This window comes from Protopterus annectens, chromosome 6.part1, assembly GCF_019279795.1.
Source record: "Protopterus annectens isolate FY-2018-M chromosome 6.part1, PAN1.0, whole genome shotgun sequence".
In the NCBI taxonomy this organism is placed as follows: Eukaryota; Metazoa; Chordata; order Ceratodontiformes; family Protopteridae; genus Protopterus; species Protopterus annectens.
The window spans coordinates 561,158,479-561,181,160 of NC_056738.1; the positions used below are offsets into that span (position 1 = coordinate 561,158,479).

The window sequence follows — 22,682 nt, forward strand, 5'->3', positions numbered from 1 at the left end:
TGTGACAAAATAACTAGTTAAGAAGTGTATTCCTGACCCTGCCAAGTGTGTCAATGTTTGTGAGTCCCTGAGAGAGTGTGGCTGTGTTGACCCTGACACCTGTTCATTGGGACAGGCACGTGTACTACACCTACCGTATCGCTACCATATCACTGCTGCAGATGTCACTCACCATCACATATACATTTGGACAACTCCTCAACATGTAAGCTATGTGGTGCATGCAATAACTGCATACACATGTGATAGCAATACATAGTCAGTCAGGGGGTTTATACCCTGTACTGGTAGGTGTGTGACACAAACATGCTTAGGTTTTACTCTCCCACCCCCTCCCTGACTTTGTTTCTGTCTGTCTCTCTCATTCCCTCTCTGGTGGAAGTGGAGAACTACACTTGTTTGCTTAGGCAACAGCATGTGTTTTGTAAGTGATGCTCATGATCAGCTGATGGCCTCTGCATAAATTGCAGCCCTCCTTTAGCTGACTGCATGTGGAACAGATGTGGTAATATTCCCATAGCCAATTGCATGGAAACACACTCCAATATCTAGGAACATCATGTTGGTGTTGGCCCTTTTCATTCACTGTGAGCAGGACCTAGATCTGGTGTTTGGCAAACAGCATCACAGATGGATTGGGGAATTTACCTCTAACAACATACACTGTGGAAACAGGCCAACACACAGGAGGGGGATGTGCATGACATGACTATGGAATGTAAGTGTTGCTATTCTGCATTTGGAGTAATGTTGGTTTAACAGGGTGTTTGTGGATATGGCTGGTCTACATGTTTTAATACCTGTCATGACAGTGCTATGGTTTTGAGGAAACCCCCATCTGTAGGGTAATCTGCAGACTGGGCAGTATATGGTGTCTTTTGTTTCTTGTGTTACTCACAGAGCACCTATCTGAGAACTGCAAAAGCATAGTGTGAGGACTGCAGTCAGTACGTGGGGACAGCCATGAGAGTTACTGACTTCATATCCCTCATAGGACATATGTCACAACAAACCCTGTTACAACAGTAAATGTATGAGGTTATCACAGCAACATGTCAATATTGGCCCTGTGTATGTGCCTCCAGCCACAACTCTGTCAACCTTTGTACATATGTCATGCAGTAAGAGGTGCATATGCTTGGTACACCATAATTTATTGACATCATATCTGATAACAAGCCAGTGAGATATCAGACTGCTACACGTTATGTATAGTAGGGGTTATATTTGACGACATAAACAGGGCATTCCGTGGTTGTGTGTATAGTACTGAGGTTTGTTTATGGTGATTTTTGACAGTGTGTGTATTGTGAATATGTACCTTGGCCTATGTACAGACTGTGGTAGATGTCATTGTTTTGGTCCTGTTCTATCTGATGTTACATGCTGCTCCAGTGTATGTTACCCTATCGGCTTACATGTTTGTAGGGCCAAACACACACATGTCCCATACCACAGACAGGCATCAGACCACACTGTGTAGTGGCCCAGTATTTGTAGGGTTAATGTGTGAGTGGCATATATGTGGATGGTGTTGATCAGATAGTCCATATACTGTAATATTATGCTTGCTTGCCATATGTGGCTGTGGCTGTGTTCACACTGGTTGTGATTATGCACTTTCACACAGGTGTCTGTTAATCTGGCTGTGACATGCCTGTAGAGCCTGCTGTATATGCAGGTACATGTGTATTCCCCCATAATAAATGTAGGCCAGTGTTGTGGCAGTCTACCTGTGGCCTGCACTGTGCTTTGTTACATGCCTAACAGCTTAGTGTACTCTGGGGGTGTACACACCCTTATTGACATGACATATCCTTCCTTGATCTGCCATGGGACCACATCATCACATATATTAACAGTACATGAGCCTGATCTGTGACATATGTCCTGTACTTTCACATGCAGTGTCTACGGAATGAGTTAGGTGTGCGGATGCTGACCACGATGCATACACTCCGTTTGGGGATATGTGTGCACACCCTTATCATGACGGTATGTTGCACCTATTGTTATGTGTACTACAGCAGTCACTACTCCTGGCAGGGGTATACTAGCATGGGCCATCTGCATTTGCCAGTGTATGTTCAGTCTGCCCTACACATGTCCCCCTAATCTGCATGATTGCAAGGTCTACTCATGTGCAAATCCCTTGGTGATCACACACTGCCATCACTATTGCTGTGGGGGTAGGGGTACATCTAACACAGTTCCTGAACTGGACTATGTGCAGATACAGCCATTCTTAGCATCCTTAGGATCCCTGCTGCAGTGCACTGGTGTGTCATGCTGACACTCCCTGCCACCTTCAGCCTTTTTGCAGATGCCTGACAAGTAAGGCCTACACACGTGTGTCAGTTTGCAGTGTCCTATACTCTGAACACCACATGTTACAGCATAGTTCCAGCTGATAATGTGGACCACAGTAATGCATTATGCCATAGTGCAACTCTGCAACAGTTGCTAATGTCCTACAGGTATATACACTGGTGTTGCACTGTTTATGGGTGTTGTTTCAAACATATCCCTACTGTAGGCCATGTCTCCCACCATTATGTTACTCCCTGTGGACACATTCCACAATGACAGGATGTTAGTTATCTTTCAGGTGTCTGACATACCCTTCCAATACTTCCTCATGGTCACCACTGTGATGCCATGTATTTAACAGCAATAATATGTGCACATGTACAGCATGCATTCTGGGTAGGTGTGTTAGATGTGTACATGGAATATACCATAGCCATTACATGCCTGGTGTATTGGCAAGCATCAACATAAACCATACTCACCAGCTGCAGGCTGCTGCCTTGGTGGTATACCAGAGGGGCCTACATAAGAGGGTGAGAGATGCAAAGTCAGTGGCCATACCTGTGGCATTGCTACAGGGTGGGTGCAGCATTACAATACATCAACAGTATATGTCCACAATACTACCACATATGCACATCGGTTTATCACTACTATGCAGCGAAAATCTATATCTATGACATGTCAGATATGCATGATCTCCCTGCACAGATGCAGATGTATACACAACATTGGTCTACTGATGTGCCCTGTGGCCTTAGCTGCACGCTCCTCAGCCAGTGTGTGGATAGCACCCACCTCCACAAAGGTGTCCGTCAGTTGGTGGCTATGCGGACGGGCAGGTGCCACGAGGCTGGCTAGGAGCTCCTCCACATGTGTCAAGGGGGATGGATAGCATGGCCCTCCCCTGTTGCGAGGTGATCCCCCCAGACTGCAGCAGCACACTGATGGGCATTGCGAAGAAGGTCAGAACAATGATGGCGGACCTGCTCATAACTGCGGTTGTGCAGTCCAACATCATTGACCCTGTGGACTATGTCATTCCACAGGGCGGTCTGCTCCTGATGATCATGGGAGGCCAGGCCAAACAAGACAGGGTAGTGCTGGATTAGGTGGTTTACTACAATGTCGTTCTCAGCAGCTGAGTAAGCCGGAAGCCTTCCATGTGACATCTTGCTTGAAAGACATAAAGATAGAGACAGGTGTGAGCAAGTCGTGCAGCAAGGTTACCACAGTTCTTAATACACATCACTGTCACCCCCCCCCCCACCATATCAGTGACAACATACTGTACACACAACTCAACAGGTATGGCTACAGCTTACCTGCCATTGGGGAAGATATTGTATTGTACTGCACTTTGTGCAATGTGTTTGTAGCCATTTCCCTGTGTGGACACTATCATTGCTGGCCTGTTACAGACTATTCACCTGCATACCATTGTCAGGGAAACTATGGTTCCATATATGCCTGTGGTATGCTTGCTATGTGGTTGATGCACATCTGACATTCTGTGTTATTGGGGATATCTATGCATGCTGTTGGACATGTTTCAGTATTGTGTAGACTATTACTACCCACATATGTTCTATAACAGTGACACAATAGCATGTTTATGTACTATTGGCCAGCAGAACCACCTCTCTAAACTCATCTGCCCATGTTACCAGGCCACATCACATGTGTGACCCACCCTGGGACCTCCTCATGTACTGGTCCAGCAATAGCTTCAGGTGGAACCAACTCAGGGGATGTTGTCCCACCCAGGGGCACACACAGACATGATCTTGTCCCCTGAGGTCAGGTCCAGGGTCTGTTCCATAATGGGCTCCACAGACACATGTGGGATGTGCTACATCACCTTGCAGCACCTAGTACACATTCACAGGGTCCACATGCTCCTCCTGCTCAGCCTCCAGGCCAGGCACCTTCGGGACGTGGACTGCTGTTGTGAGTAGCAGTGGGTGTGAGGCTTGTTCCCATTGTGTCCATATTGGGGCCCATGGGGCATCCACATCACTGGCCACACACACCATCCAGGGTGTTTACCCACTACATGTGTCACATACCACCCCTGTAGGCTGTCCTCTATATCTACCAACCCTGACCATCTCCACAACTATACCTGCTATTCTTCCCCATATTCCCATTCCATACTTCACAGACAAGGGCAATGTGGTCCCAACAAGGGGTTCATATGTGACATACCCGTCCATGTTTCACACACTGACAGATGTAGATATCTGTGTGTATTGCTATGTGTGCTGTTCCCTCGGACATAGCATGCTGCACTGTGGTTGTAATATAGGGGACATGTATTTACATACATATATGTTTGTGTGTGTGTTTGAATATATGTAGACATGTGCATATAGGTATATATCTATATATGTGTAGATATATAAGTTGTATATATGTGTTTATATATATGTCTACACATGAGTATCTGTATATTTGTGGACATACATGTAGATATATACATGTACACATATGCATACCTATATATGGGGTACATTCAGACATCAGGTCAACAATCTCACAACACCTTCCTGCACAGCTGCACTGTTCTGCCTTGCTACAACACAGACAGGTGCCACATATGGACACAGCTTGACATTAGGGGATTTGTGTAAGGCCAGATTGCAGTTAACCCTATTACACACATATGGCATTCTTGCATGCAACTATACAGGTTAACCTGAGTATCCTGCAAGAGATGGGCTGTGGAACCCATGTGTCCATCATTATGGCATTACTTCCACCACCAGCTATTGGCCACAGTAATATACATACTTACCATTACACAACACACACTATGATGGCTTACATCTTATCAGTCAGTGCTGCTCTGCACAGTTGACGGGTATGGCCCACTACCCAAAGGGACAGACTCTATTGTCCTTAGCAGTTGTTCAGCTGAATATCATTATGACAACAACACCTGATGGCACATATAAATCATTCCACATCATCTATCCCATTATTATGGACCAAGTACTACAGTCAATTGCATGCATATATACTTCACATACCTGTTCTGGGAATGATGTCTCTTCTGGATAGTTTGCTGGATGTTTTTTTTTTTTTGAGTTTGCCTTTCAATCATGCTCTCTCTCTCTCTCTCTCTCAGTCTCCCTCCAGTAAATGGATTGAGGTGCTTTAAATAGATTGCAGCATGGATTTTGTAGGTGATTAACATGATCAGGTGATGTCCTCTGCACCAATCAGTGTCCTCCACTTGCTACTTGCATGCTGCATGCTGTGTAGTACTTCCAATTACCAGTGTCATGGCAACCAACTACTATAAATCTCTACATCATGTGGGTGTAGTCCCTTTACCTGTCCTGTATGGTGGACATCCTTCCTGTGTGTGGGCAGCATTGTTACAGACAGCAGGTAGCAATACCTCTTATAAGAGAACCTGCACACTCAGGCCAGCTACATAGTCATAGGAGGTTCCAGAACTACAGACAGAATGTGAGTAGTGTTGTTGTATGCATTGTATAGCACCAGTGTTACAGGGTTTGTGTGTACATATGAGTTTGTCTGCATAGCTCTCAACTGTGGGCCTATCCACTTGATGGCCAGAGGTGTGCCTACTATGTTTTGTCTGTCCGCCACACAGGTCTTGTGTCAGATATATCACTGGCAGTGTGTGTGTGTTGAGTGCTATCAGTACATGGCTACATCCATGTCTGTTTTTAACATCATATTCCTGACTAAGGGTATGTTGCAGACTATCCTGTAACACCAGCGACTTGCTTAGTGTATGACAACAGTATTTCATATATGGGTCTGTGTTCCAGCCTCTGTCCTCCACCTACATACCAGGCTTTGTACATATGACATGCTGTCAGGGGTTGTTATGTAGTGGGCTGTGAGTATGTCATGCTGCAATTCCTGCCATCAGTCCACTGCTGTTGTGGCAAACCACACATGTTGTGGGGGTTGGATCCATATATGTGTGGGCTTCATCTACACAATACATGTGTGCCCTTATGCAATCCAGAGGCCAGTGTATGTAACAGTGGTATATAGCCCTGTATTATTCAGTCTATGGGGGGGATGCACCATAACTAACCTAGGCTGTTACAACATGTGAGGATATCAGGGGTAAGCTGCCTTAAGGTATCTGGATGTACATTACCATACAATTCACCTTGCGTAAATGCAGGCCTACTGCTTCCTACCATACAGACTGTTCTGTTTGTCAGTGTGATTGTGATGGTGTCAGTTATGCCTTGTTATGTAACAGATACATCCCATTGTGTCAACTGAGGTCTTTACCCCCTAGTGATTGTGTACAGAGTGTAGTTAGAGGCTGCTGGACTATACATCTGTATTATTTACTGTTGATTAAATGTTATCCTGTGGCCCAGTCTCTCTTTACTATTGCACTACTTGAAGGCCTCGGCCTGGACAGCAGCATATGTCAACCTTTCCAGACTATTGTATTAATATAACTGTTTCACAGTTGCATTACTCTGTTTATATGTATGTCAGAGTCTAAACAGCTATATGACATGGCATATACAACTGTAATAGTACACAAATAAAGCTTTCCCATGTATGCAAACCTATGTGTGGTGTTATATCCTTTAACATCTCTGTGGGTATAGGTTGCAGGCAACAATTGTCATTTGTATGGGTGGCTCATACAGTGTCCATTTGGTAAGGTGGAAACTGTAGGCATAGTGGCTGTTCCATATTGTGTGCACATTCTACATATGTATCTCCCTATACATATCTGTGTGTGTGTGTATGTGCAGTTACATATATATATATATATATATATATATATATGTATCAGCATGAAATGTGTCTATGTATATGTATCTTAGGAATGTTGATTGCTTCCACATTGTACATTCCCTATGGTAGCCAGACTGTACCGCATGATATGTTACAGATACCAGCCTGATATCATACAGGTGGGATGGAGTACTGTTAACATCTTGTGCCCATGTTGTATCAGGTCCTGGTTATGGGATTTGCAACAGTTGGTATTGTATTGCAGGGCAGATGTGTTTGGTTGTGGTGGTGGGGTATTTATACGTACAGGATATATGTTGTTCGGGCCCCCTCATCCCCATTAATGGTACATGTGGACATATATGTTTTTGTTATGTTCTTTTTTATATCAATAGATATATCTCTGTATATACCTATATAGATATATATATTTGTGCTTAAATATATATATTGCTGTATATATATATATATATATATATATATATATATATATATATATATATATAGGCATATACATGTAGATACATATATTTATAGATGTATGCATATGTATGTATATATGTTTATATATATATATATATATATATATATATATATATATATATATATATTTTTTTTTTTATTTATCTACATATATAGATATGTTATATCTATTTAGATATAAATATATACACACACACACATACACACACACACACACACACACACACACACACACACACACACATATATCTACATGTTTAAATACATTTCCTCTACTGCTGAATGACTGTGCTGGATGATATGTTTGTGAAAGCATCTGGGTCATGTATATCTGACATGGCTTAGTGATAAATCACTTTGGCTATGATGTGCCAGGTCCTGGGTTCGCACCTTGCAAATGCTGTTTATTTTGTTGCTGGGTAGAACAAGGGCCATTGGATACAGAGTGATTAAGGCACTTTTAAGCAGTTGAAAGCGGGTTTGTGCGGGGTTGCATGGAGATAAGCACTGCTAACTTCCGGTTACAATTTCTCATACTCAGCTTCTAAATTGCTTAACCTGTGTAGGCATTGTTTACCCCGCGCAAACAAGCTTAAACCCGCTTACTGCTGCTTAAAAGTGCTTACTCCTGCTTACCCCCACTCTAATTTCTTTAAAAGAAAAGAAAAAAATGGTTGATAGGAAAGTGGTGAAAAAGGGGCACAAAGAGAGAAAGACAGAAGGGAAAATAGCTAGGGATGTTCAGGAGGGTGTAGGGAAGTTCCATAGTTGCCAATTTCTTCTACAGCAACAGCTGTGCATATACACTGAATTTGGAGGTAGATTTGGACACTCAAACCCCTGAGAGAGGGGTGAGGACAACAATAATATGTTGTGATGCCAATTAGACCAGATTACATGTGTCCAGTGGACACGTATGCGAAATGGACAGCTATGTATGGGGCGATATTTTTTTGAGGAACAGATTGCCCTTTTTTATTTTTTTTTTCTGGTGAGAGTGGGATGTTGAGGAGGGATAGTAGGTTTATTTGAGCCGGTAGGTTGGGTAGGTTAACAGACAAGAAAAACAAGACACATACAGGGGTGGTATACGACACGTGGGGGGTAAACACCATGAAGGGGAGGGGTGCTGGGAAATCAAAAGCCCATGAGCCCCCTAGTGGAAACAGTGGGACTGAGGTCCCCACCCATGGGCAGTCACCACTGCACCTTCACAGCCCCAAAGGTGTCTGTGCTGGGGGGCTGAGTCAGACAGCAAGGCTGACCCTCTAGTCATGACACACAGCCCACGAGCTGGTCTAGCAGATCTCCAAACCACTGACTGAGCTCGCTACGCACCACGACCTGGCGATGGGTGACAGGTTCCTGTCTGCACCCGCTCCCGGGGGGGGTGAGCCCCATCCACTGAGGCGGTTCCACCTGAAGGTGGTGCAGGACCAATGGACAAAGAGGTCCTGGGTTGGGCCCCAGATGTGCTGGTGCTCGGTGCCACGGCCAGTGAGGTGGGACAGGTGGGTCCACTGGAACCCGCATTCCCATATGTGCTATGGTGTTTATGGTTTATCAACATACGTGGGTTAGTAATAGTCAACACATTCCAGGATTAGGTATAACAGCATACACAGAAATTCCCATTAACCCAGACACCAGTATGGAACAGTTACATAGCAAACAGAACACATGCATATATGGGACTACAGTGGTAATAACCACAGCATGCAGGTACATTGATGGCCCCATGCCACTAATGTTGGATTATTTCAACATAGCACATGCAGAGAAACAGATTTAAATAATTATCAAACAATAGGACATATGTCCCAACATGACAGTGAAGTCATCACGTACCAACTGAGGTGGGTATTTAGTGTATTGTTGGAGATATGGGGGGGGGGAGATGTCAATTAACAACTAGTATATTCCTGTAGTTCACATTACTTTCCTAGTCAGTGCTGTTATCTATACCTTACAAATATTACTACACTACCCTATTGCTTTAGTTTGGACAGTGATATGGCGGTCAACATCTATATACATGAACTGGTTTTACCTGCAGTATACACCGCTTACCTGGTATACCTGTGGAGGAATTGTTTGTTAACACTAACTAACTGTTTCTGCACATACTCCCAGATTCCAGCTTGATGTTATGCACATACCTGTCCATCTCTTTTTGCACAGACTCTGGCCACGTCTTGACCACATGCAGGTGAACCAGGACATATGTAGACTATTGCCCTCTTCAGCCTTTAGTGACTTACAACACTCTTATACAGGATTTCCTAGACAGTTATATTATGTGGCACAGTGTGGGTGACAGTGATCAGTGATACCTTATTATTCAGTGCAACTGCAACACTCAGAATGCCATACAATACCAGAGTAAACAGTACCAGTACAGGGTATCAAGCTTTTATTTCTCATCACAGTGTTCGTATCTGACGTACCTGTGGAAGCAATGTTTGTCAGCACTACCTGAATGTTGCCAGACAAAGTACCAGATTTCACATTAGTATTATGCACTTACATCTCACTGTTACTGTACACACTCTGGTCACAGCTTGACAACATGAGGGTGTAGATGAGACATACTTGGCTTATTACTCTCATAACAGCTTGGGAAGTTGCTACAGTAACAGGTTTGTTCTTATAGATGTGTGACAATCAGTTGTATGTCTTGTTTGCAGCTTTTACATCTTGGATCATCCCACTGATTTCCCAGGGGGACTGGAAATTCTGGACATATCTGTACAGTTGTGGGGTATGATTCTGTATGCAGACTACTTTCACTCCCAGGATTCAGACCATGGCTGTGTCTGCTAACACTAAAACACTGTCCATCACAGTTGTGTGTGCTATACGGATATTGCTTTATATCTCTTATCTGATTTCTGTGTATAATTCTCCTGTGGTTTTACATTCTGACCTTGTATTACATCACTCTTATACAGGATTTCCTAGACAGTTATATTATGTAGCAGAGTGTGGGTGACAGTGATGAGTATTACCTTATTATTAAGAGCAACAGTAACACTAACAATGCCATACAATACCAAAGTAAACAGTACCAGTACAGGGTATCACTCTTTTATTTCTGGGCACAGTGTTCTTATCTGACGTACCTGTGGGAGCAATGTTTGTTAGCACTACCTGACTGTTGCCGCACAAAGTAACAGTTTTACATTAGTATTATGCACTTATATCTCACTCTGTTACTGTACACACTCTGGTCACAGCTTGGCAATGTGAGGGTGTAGATGGGACATACTTGGCTTATTACACTCATAACAGTTTGGGGAGTTGTTAGTGTGACTGGTTTGTTCTTATAGATGTGTGACAATCAGTTGTATTTCTTGTTTGCAGCCTATACGTCTGGGATCATCCCACTGATTTCCCAGTGGGACACAGTGACAGGCAGCAGATATGGGCCAATATACTAGACATTCTGGACATATCTGCACAGTTGTGGGGTATGATTCTCTATGCAAAGTACTACCACTCCCAGGATTTGAACCATGACTGTGTGTACTAAAAATACAACAGTTCACTTCTCAGTTGTGTGTGCTATTTTGATTTTGTTGTCTGTCTTTTCATTGTTTTCTTTCCATGTCTCTCCCAGTTGTAGTAGCTGACCTCTGTGGATTACACCAGTCATATAGAAACATTCCTACACATTTTTAATTTATGTTGCACAGTGTAGGTAACAGTGCTTAATACAACAGTACTATTAAGTAATTGCAAATCTGCATTACCATATGATACCAGAGTAAATACATGCAGTCCAGCAGTTAGACCTTCCTTGTCAGGCTATTATGCTTTCATTTACATACAACCTATATGAGACTTGGGTCTGTATTAGATCAGCGAACGCTTAAAAAAGTGAACGCTGATTGATTGAACTTATGTAAGCAAAAGCTTACAATATCGAAGCAACAGAAACCCAAATTTTTTCCTAGGGAAAGAATTTGGTTGTCCGTTTCTATTGCTTCGGTATTTTCAGTGCTGTGGTGGAAAGTTACGGGTCGGGTTCAGGTAAGTGTGCGATTGTATGGATGTGAGTGTTAGGGCGAGTTAGGTGAGTTAAGGTCAGGGTGCGGGTTAGGTATGTATGCGATTGTGTGGACGTGAGGGTTAGGGCAGGTTAGGTGAGTTAGGGCTAGGGAGCATGTGAGGTGAGTGTGCGATAGTGGCGGACCTTAGGGTTAGGGTTTGGGTTAAGGTAAGTGGGTAGTTAGTGGTGTGTGTATAGTTAAGTGTAGGGTTAGGTGTCAGAGCTTAGGTGTATGTGTGTGGATTGCTGTTTGTTTGGTGTGTTTGTGTTGTGTATATGTGTTTTGGATCAGCAATTTTTTTCCCTAGGAAAAAAATCTCTGTTCCGACAGTTCGAGATTGTAAGCTTTCACTTACATAAGTTCGGTCAATCAGCGTTTGCATTTTTAAGCGTTCGCTGATCTAATATAGACCCTGAGACTTTTCCTGCTATATTCTCTGGTGTATCCAGTACTTGCCTTATACAATACAGGCTTTATACAGGCAATTGACTTACTAATACAGTTAGATTTATTTCCTATGACAGTACATGCAAGAGTATTACTAACTTGCTTCGCATCACAACCTCTCCAAGCGACAGCCATGAACCTTCTGTTCACAGCCCACTCACTTGCAGCTGTGAAGGACATAAGAGGAATATTTACCCATACCTATCCATAATATACATGACCTGGCAATTATTAAACAGGTAGTAGAGTGATGCTTACACACTACTGAGACCTCCCTTGTCATCCTAGCCTCTTGGATTCACTGATCCAAGAGATCCCCCTTTCACCGCTTCAGGTCAGCATAGTGATGCCCTGCCTACTCACCAGTTCGGGATATGCCAGTGGTACTGGTGAGGTCATGGGCAAGATGATCCCAGGCTTTTGCTTTATATTGGGAACCCTGGTACTGGCCCTGCAGCAGACTCTGCTCATGGTCTTTGACAAGAAGTCCTGCCATGACTCTGGACTCCTGGATACCCCAGCGCTGCACCTGAAAGCGCACTCCCTCTCACATTCCTGACATGGTGCCTGCAAGGGGAAGCTACAACCAGTTATGAGATGTATTCCCGCCTGTTGGGTTTAAGTAGGGCCGATTTCCCACACTTTGCCATGATTGGACGGTTTTGAAAAGGCTACGCTATGGGCAAACCTGTTTACCTAAGGTTGGCATTGTTTAAAGGGGTATACCACTGGGCATATTGAATTAGCTGGCCTACACATTGCTTACTCCTACTAAGCTGGCCTGTGCAATGCTTAGCATTGCTTAATATTTACTTTGCATTATATTTGCTTTTTGAACTGCGGTGGCGTTGTCACCTCACAGTACGATGTCCTATTCGATTCTCAGCTAAAGCATCTTCTGTGTGGAGACATGCGTGAATGGGCGTACCTTCGTTGAAGGTTGTGCATCAGAGCTGGCAACTCGGCATGTAAAAATCTACTGCCAATCATTAACGGACCGGAGTTCCGCTGTGGTGACCCCTAACCGGGAAAATCCGAAAGACACAACAACAACATTATATTTGCTTTTTGGCATTGATTTATTATTCATTACATGTTATATATATGTCTGGTATCCATGATTCATGTGTACGTACACTGTATGGGGGTCCTTGTGTTTAATAGGGGACTTCAACACTCTATTACAATTACACCTCACATCTGGGCTTACTTCAGTACTCCAGTTCACATCTTTATGTTATGTAGTAGGTTATAGAACATATGACTGTATACTGCTTCCTTTCATAATGTTCAGTTTGATTTTACTATAGTGAGGATTTGTTTGGTGATGCCGCAATCTTATGTATTGCTGTGATGGCTTTGGTGGTTAACTACTGTGACTATAGTGTATAGGGTCCTGGGTTCAAGACCTGCAAGGCTGTTTATTTTGTTGCTGGGTAGAACAGCGGCTGTTGGATACAGAGTGATTAAAGCACTTTTAAGTACCTGTAAGTGGGTTTGGGCGGGTTTGCGCGAGGGTAAGCAATGCTAACCTCCTGTTAAATATACTTACAGAGAGTTTGCTTCAAAATTGCTTAACCTGTGTGCGCATTGCTTGCCCCCATGCAAATGGGCTTAAACCTGCTTACTAGTGTTTACTCCCGCTTACCACTGCACTAATTTAGACAGTAATGTCTAATGGTTCTTGGGAAGGTGGGGGATTTGGAAGCAGTATGGTGCTATCATTCATTACACATTTTACCTTCCATTTGTATCCCTGATTCCTGTGTACATATACTGTATGGGGCACATGTGATTATCTGTGGATTTTGCAACATTATGACACTGACACCTCACATCTGCATTTAATGCAGTACTCCAGTTCACAAATATAAGTTATTTAGTAGGTTATGCAACTAAAATATTGGTCATAACATGATATGATATGGAAAATGGAATGTGCTGCAGTGGGACTTCAACCAAGAATGACTGCTCATACGGCAAATGCTCTGCCCAGTACACTATTGCTATATGGCTTCATTTGCATATAGCTTGCTTTTTATCATCTTCTGCCATTTAAGCTGCCTTAACTGTAGCTAAGTGATGGAAAAACCCGTGCACCTACGGTTAAATTTAATCTGATTCATAAAAAAAAAGGATCTTTATATTTTTTGTGTTAACTACTGCTCTTGTACACATAGGGGGATGTTGCTCGGGGTATGCATACACCTATGAGTGGTCTCACTCATTCTTTTAGGGCTTTCTGATGTTCTTCATTGCACAAGGAATATAATTTAATACAATCAGAAAGGTGTATCAAAGAGCACGTGTATGTTTTGTGTGCAAGGGGTCTGTGATTTGAAAACAGCCCAAAGTTAATCTGCCACTGGCAAAATGTCTTTTCTTTGAATGTGGGTTTCAATGCTGTTTCAATGAATGTGGGTTTCAAGGGCAGAGAAGTTTTAATGCTAAGTCTGTTTTCATTGTGAGAATGCATTGCATTGCTTTGCTTAGCAGATATTTATTAGTGTTTGTGCTGTAAAGTACAAAATAAAACTTTCAAATGAAGTCCAAATCATTGCAGAAGTAAAGTAGTATGCACATTAGTGTTTATGGTAAATGGGGTGAAATAGCCAAGTAATGGTTCATTGGAATGGCTGCAGGGGGGACGCTCCATTCAACCATGATTTTGTGATGGGGGGAGGGCGGCAAACTAAAAGACAGCCCCAGCTGAACTATACCTCTCAAGTGTCTAGATTTTTGCTTCTTATTTTTGGTTTGTTCCTCATAAAATTTGTGGTTTTCTGGCAAATCATTTAGGAATTAAGTCACTAAATAATGACAGACACCGAGTTTCAGACTTCATAACCTTCAGAAAAATGCATGCTAAAGCAAGACCTATTATTGTATCAACTATCTCAGTTTATACAATAGCAATGTTTAGTACTGTTTATACGTTCCCCCAATATATTTGACCTTGTCCAGATTCACTGCATTAACAGGTTGAGGGGTAAATGCAAATAAATTGCTTTATACAATTAGGCATATCCAAACCTCTCAACTGTCCCCGATTTTGGCTCAAAATGTTGCTCTTCCCTTAATAATCCCTCCGCAAAATGGCAATTTTGGAAGAAAACGTGGAGGGTTTACAATTAATAAATAACTGTAATAACCAGAGTTATAGATTACTTTATTTCAGAACTGCATGTAGATTCTTTTATTTTGTCAGCTGCTCAAGTTAGCAGGACTAATATTAAAAAAGTGTCCCTTCTTTGATAGGTTCCCAGCTGTATTGTGTGGCTATTTTATATTTTTGCATCACATTTTTGGTCCGTTTTTCATAAAGGTGTTTTTTTTTTTGGCAAATTAGTGGCAAATCATTAAAGACTGAAGTTAGAAAATAATGACAGACATTTGAGTTTCAGATTTCATACCCTTCAGAAATATACTGATGCAAGACCTACTATTCTATTATCTTTCTAAGTTTATAAGAGCAATATTTAAAAATTGTCCTTATTTTTGGGCCTTTGTCCCACTTCTATGTATGGCTTTGTCCAGATTTCTTGCTCTGAGGTTGAGAGGTATGACAAATGTGTCAGGGCCATCACAGTCAGCCAGAGACATTTAAAATGTTGACATACTTGTTGCACCCCACACCCCCATGTAGTGACTCTGGATGTGTCCAAGCAAGGCAAGGAGCAGTTATGCAGTGTAAATGTGCAGAGTATCCCCCCATCCAAGGCAGACACAAGTACTACAGTGGCTTTTCATCTGTCCTTGATTTTGCAGAATGTTCTGGTTTCTGACATATTTTTATATTGTTGATTTAAGCTTTTTATTATTCAGAAAGTGCCTGTTGCTCTTTGTTTAAGTAGCAATGATTTAATGACCATCAGGTAAGCTTGTCTGTGATTGTAAGATGCAAGTAAGCTATAATAAGCATACTGTTAAAGAATTGCCAACATTGAAAGCCTTTCTGTTGTTGTCATGCAGAGAATACTTACATAACTGGATAACGTATAAGCCTTAGGTATTGAAATGCATATGACAGTATTTGTAATAAAGGACAGGATTACATTATTTTAAGAAGCTCATTACATTTGTTGGAGACTTGCAGTCATCTTTGCAGGCTTTACCTGTAAACTAAACAGAATGCCAGTCTATCATGTGTGGTCCATAAGCTGTGCAGTGATCCTTTAAGCAATGTATCTTGAGCTTGTTTCTTGTTTGCTTTTCATTTTTTACTTTAATAATGTTTTCCCCATGAAACAAGTAGATAGTTGTTGTCAGGCAGCAGGTCTTTTTGGATAAGAAACATTTTTACAAGTGGGGGTATCACAGAGATTGCTACTTTCAGCATGTTACTTGGTACTTTAATAAAGCTGAATATAAATTATAATTAGAACTGCAGTGCAAGGAGAAGTGGTTTGAGTTGAGTACTGCTTGTTTTTCTTATACTTGATTTTGACTGACATTCCAGTAATGTATTTAAAAAATAATTAATTTTTTCATCCCTCATAAACCTTTTTGTTTCCATCTAGATATTAAGTAAGCTGTCATTCAGCCAATGCATTGAAAAAAGAAGTTATGTACCTACCATAACGTTCCATGTTAGTTGTCTTCATCTTGCCTTCTTTCTTGCTGGTTGGGATCAGAGCCAATCCTTGGCTCTGACTCGGCCATCTTCTATAGCTCGAGAGCTGTTTACTGGCTCGAGGCTACCTCTTATCCCATGATGCTTAGCGCTAGCTACCCAGATCTCATTTGTAATAGCTAACCCCAGACATAGCCAGAGAATCAACCTGTCTAAACAAACAGGTTGAGAATACCTGTCATACTCTCTAAGTCAGTAAAGGAAACAAACCAGAGAACACTCAGCCAGTGAAACCAAAACTCCTCTCGATCCAATAGGACAGCTGGACGGAGGGTGGGACGCAAGAAAGAAGACGAGATGAAGACAACTGACATGGAACGTTATGGTAGGTACATAACTTCTTTATGTTAAGTTGTCTATCTCGCCTTCGTTCTTGCTGGTTGGGACAGCGTCCCTAGCACCTACAATCCTGGGCAGCTCATTGGAACAGACTCTTCAGAACAGTGGAACCAAAGTCAGCTCTGCTCCTGGAGACCATATCTAGCTTGTAATGAGAAATAAAGGTATGAGGATTTGCCCACGTAGCCGCTGCACAGAGTCCATGGGCAACCTTTTGATTTGATAGGCAACTCTTTGTTTCTCAATTGATAAATGAAAGTAATAATGTGAGACAACCACCTGGATAAGGTCACTTTGGAAACTGGGAGACCTTGTTTGCCTAGAGCGTAGGAAAGGAATAGTTGGTCTGACTTCCTTATATCCTTAGTCCTATGCAAGTAAAAACGCAATTGTCTATGAGCATCCAATTGGTGGAATTTGTATTCTGCCTTGTTGGTGTAGTTAGGAAAAAACAAAGGAAGGTCTATAGATTGCTTTAAATTGTTTTCTGAACAGACTTTCTGAAGGAATGAGGGATTAGTCCTCAGAGCAACCCTGTCCTTATGAAAACCCAAGTATGGAGGACGAACACATAGTGCCTGAAGTTAGAGACGCATCTGGCTGAAGTAATAGCTACCAGAAAAAGTGTTTTCCAAGATAGGAACTTAATGGAGCAGGATGCTGGAGGTTCAAAGGGGGGCATAATTAAGGAGGTTAGTACCAAATTAAGGTCCCAAGGAGAAGGGGGGTCTCTCACTGGAGGTCTAAGGAGAGTAGTCCCTCTTAAAAAGGCTTTACAGAGCTTATGAGACATAATGTTTGAATTAGACAACCCAACATGAAAGTTAGACATGGCCACCAATTGAACCCTGATTGTAGCAGAAGCAGACCCAGAATGAAAAAAGTTGTGCTAGGAACTCCAAAATTTAGTGGACTGGGGCTGAAAAAGGATCTACGTTCCTAGCTTCTGCCCAACAAGAAAAACGTTTCCATTTGCTAGCATAAGTCTTTCTAGTTGTGGACTTGTGAGAGGAGACAATAATCTCACGCACGGCCGGGGAAATGCTGGGAGGCCTGGCTAAGGTTGGAAGTGGAGCAACCAAGCTGTGAGCTGGAGTGTTCGGAGGGATTGATGCAGCCCGCCTGATTGATGAATCAGTAGGTCTGGAATCAGATCCACAGTCCAGGGCTGATCGAGAAGGTAATGGTGTAGGAACAGAAACCATATCTGTCAAGGCCAGTAGGGGGCAATGAGGATCATTTTGCAACCAAACGATATTGCTTTCTGTATGAGTTTCGGTATCGGGGAAATGGAGGGAAGGCATAAAGAAGTCCCTAAGGCCAATTGTGGATTACAGCGTCTCTGGGTGTGTGACCTGGAAGCAGAAGAAGGGAGAAGTAGTTGCTGCATTTGCTGTTGAAGGGGGTGGCAAAAAGATCGCAGCAAGGCTGTCCCCATTTGCGGAAGATCAGATTTGCAACTACCTGATTCAGAGACCACTCGTGAGGCATGAGAATAGCTCTGCTGAGCCTGTCTGCTATGATGTTGGACCTCCCATGGATGTGCATTGCAATCAGAAATCGTTGGGAAGAAATCACCCACTGCCAGAGTCTGAGTGCTTCTTGACATAGGGGGTAGGACTTGGTTCTGCCCTGCTTGTTGATGTACCAGACCACTGACATGTTTTCCGTTTGAATTGCAATGGTCCCAGAAGGGAGAGAGTCCTAGGAGTACGGCTCTCATTTCTAGGACGTTTATATGCAGGTGGTACTCGTGAGGCTGCCAAGTGCATTGGACTGTCCTGCCCTGATAATGCCCCCCCACCCTATCAGGGAGGCATCTGTGGTCACCATGGCAACCATAGGGGGCTGAATGAAGGGTTTGCCCTGAGTCATTAGTGGGGAGACCATCCACCAGGAAAGGTGCCTTTTGCATGTTTCTGTAATCATGATCATGTGAGACATGGGTAGCTGATGGAAAGACCACTGTGTGAACAGCAGCCACTGAAGGATTCTCATGTGAAAGCAGGCCAGTGGGATTAGAAGAATTGCCGCTGCCATGGAACCCAGAGTTTGAAGGATGAACCTGACTTGGATCCTTTTGGTCTGCATCAGAATTTGTACTTGCTGGTGAATTGTAGACACCCTTTCTGGCGGTAGCCTTGCGGACATTTTCTTTGTGTCTAAGTCTGCTCCTATATAGTTGATAATTGATAGGGCAACAAGGCAGATTTTTCAAAGTTTATTGTAATGCCTAGCTGGGAGCAGATTGTGATAGTGTAGTCCCTGGCTTGCAGAAGTTGATGCCTGGTAGTAGCAGTGAGGAGCCAGTCATCTAGATATGGAAACACCTGGAATCCTCAACGTCTCAGGTGAGCTGTGACCACTGCCATACATTTGGCGAACACCCTGGGGGCTGTGGTAAGACCAAAGGGCAGAGCTCTGAACTGGTAATGACTGGCTCCCAGCCAGAAGCAAAAGAATCTCCTGCAGCGCCTGTCCATTTTGAGGTGGTAGTACGCATCCTGAAGATCTATGGAGCACATCCAATTGTCCTGACCCAGAAAGGGTAGAATGGACTGTAGCATGACCATCCAAAATTTTGTTCTTTGAACAGATTTGTTTAGTCTGCTGAGATCCAGAATCGGTCTCCAGTCCCCTGTCTTCCCTGGTACCAAAAAGAACACTGAGTAAGTTCCGGATCCATGTTGGTCTGCCGGGACTTCCTGGATGACTCTTTTTTCTAGCAGTCTTGAAACGTCTATGACTGCTTGGTCCCTCAGGTTGGGTGGAACATCTGGAAGGGATTTGCTCGACGGTAGGGGTGGTTGAGAGAAGGGAATTTTGTAACCTCCGGATATAATTGACCGTACCCATTTGTCTTGTGTTAAATTTTGCCAGGCTTTTGGGTACAGTGAAAGTCTTCCCCCGACTGCCTCCAGAGGTGGGCAGCCAGGCAACCTTTCAGGGATGCTGAAAGGGCTTCTCAGAGAAGAATTCTCTGTTGCCCTGGTTCTGCGGATCCCCTCTGCCATGGGGGCGGCGTCTATTGTTGTTATTTCCACCTCTGCCCCTGGAGTAAAAATCACTAATTGTGTCAGGCAAGGCTCCCTGGGATTTTTGGAACCACATTTTACCACTCTTCTGACCCTTGGGGTATGGTCTGGAAGGAGTGGAAAAACAGACTCCCATGGCAGAGAGAGTCTTACCTTCTTGCTCACACCTAGTCAAAGTATCTTTTACCTGTGGTCCAAAAAGAAAGGAACCATCAAAGGGGGTGTTGGTGAATGATGCTCTAAAGGGTTCTGCAAAGTTACACAGCCACATCCATGCATGTCTCTTAAGGGCCACGCCCGTACCTGCGTCTCTACTCGCACCATCGGCTACATAAAAAATGAGCCTCATGGAGGAGTTGACTACAGAATTAAGAGTCACCAGCTGGGAAGCCACTTTAGCTTGAGCCCCCTCAGCTGATGGATCTTCAAGGGTATCTCTGAGCTCTTTAAGGAGATCCCTCTGAAGCCGGGTAAAGTGGCATAAGTAGTTCAGTGACCTCATGGAAAAGGTCGCTGAAGCAAACATTCACTTCCCATATCTGTCCATGTTCCTAGACTCCTTGTTAGGAGGATGGATAGATGAAGAGGTTTCCACTAACTCTTTTTTGGTGGCAGCTGCTACCACCATGGCATCAACAGGAACACCTTTGGTAAGGAACTGTTTATCATGGGGTGCTGTGATGAACTTGCCAGGTCTCCTCGAAGTTGGTACCACTGTATCCGGGGCTGACCAGGCCTTTCGAGCCACCACGGACATAAGTGGATCGAAAGGTGGAGAAACCCAGGAGGTAGGGGCTAGGGGATTCCAGTTCCCCCTCTGCTTAAGCATTTCGAGGATGTCCGAAAAGGAAACATCTTCAGAGGGGGATCTCGGGGACCCTTATGAATCATCTAAGTCTGTATCCGAAGTGACAGACTCAGAGGAGTCAATGTGCTTCCTCTTGCACTTCTTCTTATGAGGGGGCTCCTCTGAATGTTCAGAGGAGGCCTCAGAAGAAGAGGAAACACCCAACGGGGTGCCCTGGAGCGCCAGTTCCCCACACTTGGGGTCTGGAGGAGGAGCAGAGGTTAGCACATGCACTACAGGGGACGGAGCCGATGGGGCCGATAGTGGAGCTGACTCAGTGGCCAGCACACTCCTCATGACATCGAAGATGTCCCTGCTATGATGCAGAGAAGACTCCCGTTCCGAGGAAATCGGAATCCTTCTCCGCACTGAGGGAGACGGCTCTGAGGACGATGTAGGAGCCGAGCTCACCTGCGCCGAAGCTCCAAGAGGGAGAACGGGGTCGGACAAGGGTCTGATGCCACACGCCCCCTCGGAGCCGACAAAAGAGCCCCAGCGCCCAGATCCCTCAATGGACGGCACCATCAATGGAATCAGAGCCAACGATGGAACCGAAGGAGATAAAGTTATTGGAGCAGACGGTTCCACTACTCGAACCCCAACGAACTCCGGCTCCAAGCTCAATGGAGTCAGAGGAGGAACATTGATAGAAGTGGATGGAGCTGACACCTGTAGAGGAGGGCTGAACAACATCTTGGCAAGTGCCTGCGACTTTAGCAACCTACTGACCACTCTCTCCACGTCATGATCCGAGACCCTAGAGGATCGAGAGGAGTGAGAAGATCTGTGACTGCGCTCACTTTGCAGCAGGGGAGACCGAGGAGCCGAATGTATGGATTCCAGAGAAGGGGACCTCAGCCTCTTGTGGCTCCACGAAGGCTCCAAAGATTCTGATGGAGCCGACGGGGAGATAGTCTTATCGGTTCCAGCTGGAACCGAAGTAGCAGGTAGAGTTTGAACCAAAGATGGCTCTGAACATGGAGCCGACGAGTTGGTAGATTTAGGGGATTTCACAGGCTGAGTCTTGGCCGGTGAATCCTGGGGCTTTAAAAGGCCCCTAAGAATAAGCTCATTCTTATGCTCCTGCAGAACTCTTGGACTAAATGCATGGCAGATAGAACAAGAGTCCTGCAGGTGCACAGCACCTAAACAATAGACGCAAGAAGTGTGCCCATCTGTCAGAGACATTTTCTGACAGCATGAGTCACACTTCTTGAACCCAGACACCTTGGATTCTTTGGACATCCTGTAACAAAAAATACAACAGTAACTAACCAAACAAAATACAGTCTAAAGAGAAAAACACAGTACACTACAGACTAAAGCTAGTTTTTTTTTTTTTGTTTGTTTTAATAGGAATAACTCTAACTCAAACGGCTAGCCTATAAGGAAGATAGAAGGAAAGCCTCTAACTTAAATGGCTAACCTGACAGGAATAAGGAGGGGGGAGGGGGAGAACTCTCTAAATTAAACGAGTTCTAAAGGGAAGGAAAGGAAGCTACAAATACACACTAGCTAACACAACAAGTATAAGACTAAAACTAGAAAAAAAACCCTAGGAAAAAGACTATTTCTAGTAAAAAAGTTCTATAAATAAACTTTGTATGAGCCTGAGCCAAAAAACGACACCTCGCAGCTGAAGCGGCAAATGAGATCTGGGTAGCTAGCGCTAAGCATCATGGGATAAGGGGTAGCCTCGAGCCAGTAAACAGCTCTCGAGCTATAAAAGATGGCTGAGTCGGAGCCAAGGATCGGCTCCGATCCCAACCAGCAAGAACGAAGGC

The 22,682-nt window shown here is 43.7% G+C and overlaps 1 protein-coding gene across 1 annotated transcript in view; it reads right to left on the reverse strand.

Moving 5' to 3' along the window:
• Positions 1-22,682, reverse strand: part of LOC122805674 (neurexin-2-like) — a 2,559,176-nt gene that overhangs the window by 1,387,072 nt on the left and 1,149,422 nt on the right. The gene's annotated exons all lie outside the window — the stretch shown is intronic.